The sequence below is a fragment of the Sorex araneus genome, chromosome 11 (assembly GCF_027595985.1).
Source record: "Sorex araneus isolate mSorAra2 chromosome 11, mSorAra2.pri, whole genome shotgun sequence".
NCBI lineage: Eukaryota > Metazoa > Chordata > Mammalia > Eulipotyphla > Soricidae > Sorex > Sorex araneus.
In genome coordinates this window covers 5543964-5549867 of record NC_073312.1, presented here as the reverse complement: position 1 = coordinate 5549867, position 5904 = coordinate 5543964, and positions in this window count along the sequence as shown.

Below are 5904 nucleotides of genomic sequence, written 5' to 3'. Positions count from 1 at the left end.
ATTCCTGGCCCTCGTGTAGCCACCTCCTTAAATAACTGCTCCCAGGCCTCTATTTTTCTTTAGTGTTGGGGCCACACCTGGCTGTGCTCAGAGGTTACCCCTGGCCTGCACTCAGGAATCCCTCCTGGCGGTGCTCTGGGGACCACCTGGGATGCCAGGGATCGAAGCCGGGTCAACCACGTGCACAGCAAGCGCCCTCCCTGCTGTCCTATCGCCCCGCCCCCTCAGGGCTCTTTTCGACACGTTTCAGGTCACTGGGCCCGGCCGGAACCCGGGAGAGACTCGGGGTGTGTCCGATATCCGTCTGGAGGCCGTTCCAGGCGCAGAGAAGCCGACTGACCAGAGGCGGGGCCGCTGCCCGCGGCATGGATGGACACCTGCGAGGCGGTAGGCGGAAGCTCACTGCCCGCTTGCTGCCACGCACGGGGTTGGGGGGGGGGCTGTGGCCGGGCTCTGGACCACCCCGTCATCAGGACTGGGACCCGCCTGGTGCTGACCCCACCCTGGGGCACCTGCAAGCTCCTGGTGACGCCGAGTTGTGGAGAGCCTCCACCGGACCGTGCTTGTAAATTGCACGGTTCTTGGAAAACAACTCCTAATAAGGAAACAGGACGCCTTGCCACGCCCATAAGCTGTGACTAGCCTATCAGCTGCAGACACGTGGGCGTAAGCAGCCAGCGAGCGGTATATAAGGGGGTAAGTCCCCTAGCTAGGGGTCCCTCCTGGCTCGTCCCTCTCTCCTCCTCCTCCTTTCTCCCCTTTCCCGTTTCCCCTCTTTCCTGTTTCATGGGAAGTCCATGAATAAATCGCAGCAAGAAGGATCTCGGGGTTGCGTGTTTCTTCGTTGCTGGAAGCGGGAGGCTCCCCGCAGAGCCTAGGCCGGGGCCCCCGGGGCGTCCAGAGCCCCCCTCCAGGACACGGGCCGGAAGGAGAAAGGGTCCGAGTCCAGGAGAGGAGACGCTGCCTTAGCCCCATCAGGCAAACATGCAGCAAGTGCATCTCCAAGCCGGGGTGAGCCTCTGAGGTGAAGCCGAGGGGAAGAAGTTCCTTAGCTGGAGGGGGAGAAGAGGCCGGTAGTGACCAGGGGTGAGGGGCCTGTGACACAGTGAGGACACCTACGACTGGCCGAAGGCAATCCAGGAAGGCTTCCCAGAGGAGGTATCCAGTGGCAGCATGACCTTGAAGGACACGTGTGAGGATGCACGGTGCGGGGGCGGGGGTAAGGATATGAGTCCTGACCCCAGGAGCTCAGAGGGGGCTGTATTGGGACTCAGGGTCTTTAAGGAGGTCATGGGGGGCGGTCACCCTGACCCCCTCTGACTGGCCTCCCTATAAGGAGGCCAGATGGGGCTGGAGAGATAGTCCAGGGTTCAGGCACCCACTCACCTTGCACATGACCAGCTCGAGTTCGATCCCCAGCACCCCACATGGTGCCCCGAGCACCACCAGGAGTGAGCCCTGAGCACCGAGTCAGGAGTCAGCCCTGAGCACAGAGCCAGGAGTCAGCCCGCAGTATCATCAGATGTGGCCCCAAAACACTGTTGGCGGCCTTCCCCAGAGAGAACCGAGGAGCAGAGGCAGGGCCGAGAGATGGCTTGGGGTCCCGGGCCTCTGCCCGTAGGTGTGATGTTAAGTCTGAGCACTGTTGGGCGAGCTGTGCAGGAGTGGCCCCAGGCCCCAGGTCCCGCTGGGTTAGTGAGGGGAAGGGAAAAGGAAGCACCGGGCGAGGGTGCGCGTGGCTGAAGGGCTCCCAGAACTTCCCCCGCACCAGGCCAGTGGCCCCCGGAGCGCGGCCTCCCCCGGCCGAGGCCTGGCCCCTCGTCTAGGCTCAGCATTCCAGAAGCTTCCCAGGAAACTGGAGCACGGCGGGGGGCGGGGGGGGGCCGCTGGCCTCACACGCAGCCACTGGGTCTGATCTCGGCTCCCAACACCGTCTCCCGGGGGTGAGCCCTGAGCACAGAGCCCGGAGTCAGCCCTGAGCACTGTCGGGTGTGGCGTGAAGGAACGAGAAGCAGACAGACGCCTCGTGGGCGGGAGCGGGGGGGGCTCTCCCTTCCCGGGAGGGGGCTCAGGGCGGGAAGCCCAGCCGGGCCCTCCTCAAGGCGGCGGGGGGGGGGGGGGGCGGGGCAGAGAGAGGCCCAGGGGGCTCAGCGAATCTGTCCTCAGGGCTGCGCCTGTTTGCTGGGCTTGGTTCTGGGGTGTAAGGATGGGGCCCCGGGGCTCAGTGGGCTGTGCTCTACCCCGAGCCCCACCACGCCCCACCCCTGCCTTGAAACCAGAGCAGTTACTTAGTGTTCACTTGGAAAATGGGGGGAGGGGCAGTCCAATAAGCACAGGGATGGAGAGGAGGGGAGGGTAAGGGAGGGGAGGGAAGAAGAGGAGAGGGGATGGGAAAAGAAGGAAGGGATGGGAGGGAAGAGGAGGAGAGGGGAGAGAAAGGGGGGATGGGGAGGGGAGAAAAAAGGAGGGGAGGGAAGAGGAGGGGAGGGGAAGGGAGGAAAGTGGAGGGAAGGGGAAGGGAGGGAAGGGGAGGGGAGAAGAAGGAAGGAAGGGGAGGGAAGAGAAGGAGAGGAGATAGAAGGGAAGTGGAGGGGAAGAGAGGGGAGAGAGGGGAGGGAAGGGGAAGGAAGGGGAGGGGAGGGGAGAGAAAGGGAGGGAAGAGGAGAGGGAAAAGAAGGAAGGGAGGGGAGGGGAGGGAAGAAGAGGAGAGGGAAGACAAGGGGAGGGGAAGGGAGGGAAGTGGAGGGAAGGGGAAGGGAGGGAAGGGGAAGGGAGAAGGAGAGGGCACGGGAGGGGAGGGGACGGGGCAGGCCGGAGGGGAAGCACGGAGGCTGAGGCCTGTATGTGCCGGCTCTGGTTTGGTGCTGAGCACTGCCAGGAGAGGCCTCGGGCCTGAAGGCCAGGAGTCAGCCCTGAGCTCCCCGAGGAAGGAGGGTGGGGAGGAGGAGGGCGGGAGGGAAGGGCGGGAGGGAGGCTGGCAGCCGCATCCCTTAACCCACACTCCGGCAGCCCCCAGAGCCGTCCACACCTCATCTGTCCCCTTCCCGGCCCTGTGGGAGGGGGAGACCCCTCTGACTCCTTGCCGCGCCCCTGCGTGATGCTTTAATCAGTTCCAGCCGGCAGGAAGCCGCCCTGAATCACCTTCTGAAAATCTTTAATTGTTGAAATTCTTTTTTTTTTTGCTGCTGCATGTTCTGTGCGTTTTAAGCAATCCAATTTTCCAGGCCCTGCACCCCTAATGTGTGCTAATTAGGGGGGATGTTCTGCCTAAGGAGCAGTGGGCCGCTGTGTCAGGAAGGGTCTCCTTGGGGCGGGGGCGACAGCACAGCGGGGAGGGCGTTCGCCTTGCATGCGGCCGACCCGGGTTCGATTCCCAGCATCCCATAGGGTCCCCCGAGCACTTCCAGGAGTAACTCCTGTGCATCGCTGGGTGTGACTCAAAAAACAAAAAACAAAAAAAAAGGAAGGTTCCTGTCTCCTTCCCACAGGAGGGGCTGCGGGCGGGAGGGCTCGGGGTCTCGGGAACCCCCAACACCCTGCCGCCCCGCTTCCCTGGGGACCGCAGACACGCTTTGTCACGGGAGTCGAGCTAAGCACGGAGCAGGGGAAGGTGCAACCCTCACATCAGAGCAGCGTCACCGGGGCCAGAGAGCTAAGCTCAGGGACCGCACGCAGGAGGCCTGGGTTCGAGCCCCAGTGCCGCTCTGTCCCCTGAGCCCCCCTGGGAGCAACCCCGAGCACAGAGCTGGAGCAGGCCCTGAGTTCCACCGCACACAGCGGCGACAAACAAAATCAAGTAAAAAACCAGCCAGGGGCTGGAGTGATAGCACAGCGGGGAGGACGTTTGCCTTGCACGCGGCCGACCCGGGTTCAAGTCCCAGCATCCCATAGGGTCCCCTGAGCACTGCCAGGAGTGATTCCTGAGTGCAGAGCCTGGAGTCACCCCTGTGCATCGCCGGGTGTGACCCAAAAAGCAAAAAAACGAAACAAACCCAGCCGGCTAGCAGCTTCCAGGCGAGTTCCTTTCTGTACCCGCCCCCCATGCTCCACCCCCGACCCACGTTCTCCTCCAACAAGCAGCAGGTAACTTCACCTCCACAGCCGCGTGAGATCTGGAAACCTCGCTCGGCCTCTGCACTGGCGGAGTGGCCCTGGGTGAGTCCTTTTCCTCCTGGGCTTGGGCTTCCTGACCTGTGAAATGGGCTCAAGCCCCCGAGTCACCCTGCGTTTAGGAACTCGGCAGGGTTTCGTGGAGAAGGGATTGGAGCTGCTCCCTGCCTCCTCGGAGAGGGTCCCCCCGCACCCCTGCCCTGCCCCACGTGGCTTCTGGGCTTCTAGCAAGTAGCCCTGCCGTGGACACGGGCGCGAGGAGAGCTTTGCACGTGCCAAAGCGTGGACTTGCCGGGCCTTCTGGCGCTGCTAGTTCAGTTGTGCGAGAGATCTCCCTGTCGCTCCGCATCGGGGCTGCGCCAGCCACGTCACCCCTGCCCCGGGGCCCCTCGGAACGTTTCCCGGGACCCCGAAGCAAGCCGCGCAGTCGGGGGCCGGGGAGAGAGGTCAGCGGGCAGGGTGCTGGCTTTCACGTGGCCCAGGGGGCCCGAGCACAAGGCCGGGAAGAGGCCCTGACACCCCCGGGTGTGGCCCCCCGGGCCCCCGGAAAGAGAAGCCTGATCTCAGCATGCCGGGGTGCGAGTGGCTTCCAGGCTCTGGAACCCTGACCAGTGGCCTCCGGTGCCAAAGCTCACCTGGGTGTGGCTGTGGTGCCCGTGCGGGCAGCTGTGGACAGCAGCCCATGGCCACCGTGGGCGTCCCTGGGGACCCAGCTCCCGGCCGCGGTGGGGACGGGGCTTCCCTGAGGGGCTGCTAGTTTGCTTCCCGTCACCCCACACCCCTTCCTCAGGTTTGGTCTCCTCTGAATAACTCTCTCTTCTTTCTCTTCCTTTTTTTTTGCTATTTGGGTCACACCCGGCGATGCACAGGGGTGACTCCTGGCTCTGCACTCAGGAGTTACTCCTGGCGGTGCTCAGGGGACCCTATGGGATGCTGGGGATCGAACCCAGGTCGGCCGCGTGCAAGGCAAACGCCCTACCCGCTGTGCTATCGCTCCGACCCCCACACTCTTTTCTTTCTTTCTATCTTTTTGACTTTCCTTGGTATATTGATGGGGTGTAGGCCTCTTCCGCCCCCACCCCACCCCCCAGGTTTTTTTAAAATTTATTTATTTATTTTTATTTTTTAATTAGTGAGTCACAGTGAGGGTACAGTTACAGATTCAAACATTTCGTGCTTGTTTTTCCCTCATGCAGCGTTCGGGAGCCCATCCCTCCACCAGTGCCCATTCTCCACCACCCATGAACCCAGTATCCCTCCCACCCCCCAGTCCCATCCCCTCACCCCACCCCGCCTCTGTGGCGGGACATTCCAATTTGTTCTCTCTCTCTCCTTTTGGCCACCCCCCAGTTTTATTCTCTGCAAGCACTGGGATTTACAAAAGTTCTTCACAGTTGGGGTTTCCACCCCCAGCTCCATCACCAATCCCACCTCCCCTCCACCGGTGCCCCCAGGGTCTGCCTCCTGCCCCTCCAGCCCCCGCCTGCCCTCTCCACAGGCCCCTTTTTAAGCTGGGTCTCAGGCTTGGCCTCTGGTTTGGGTCTTTAGCGCTGTTGGTCCTGACCCAGGTGTTTCTCATCCGTCTCCTCCCCTCCTCCCCGCCCCCACTCACTGCCTTCCCCTCTCTTCCCTGTGTTTGGGGCCCGAGGGTGGTCTAGGCAGGCCCCCTTAACCACTGCACTTCCCCATCTGCTTGCTGGATGTTTTTTAATTTCAGCTCGCCGCAGAGATGTCCCCAGATCTCGCGCGGAGCTGGTTTCCCCAGGGCCCCCGCTGGAGCAGACGTTTTCTCTC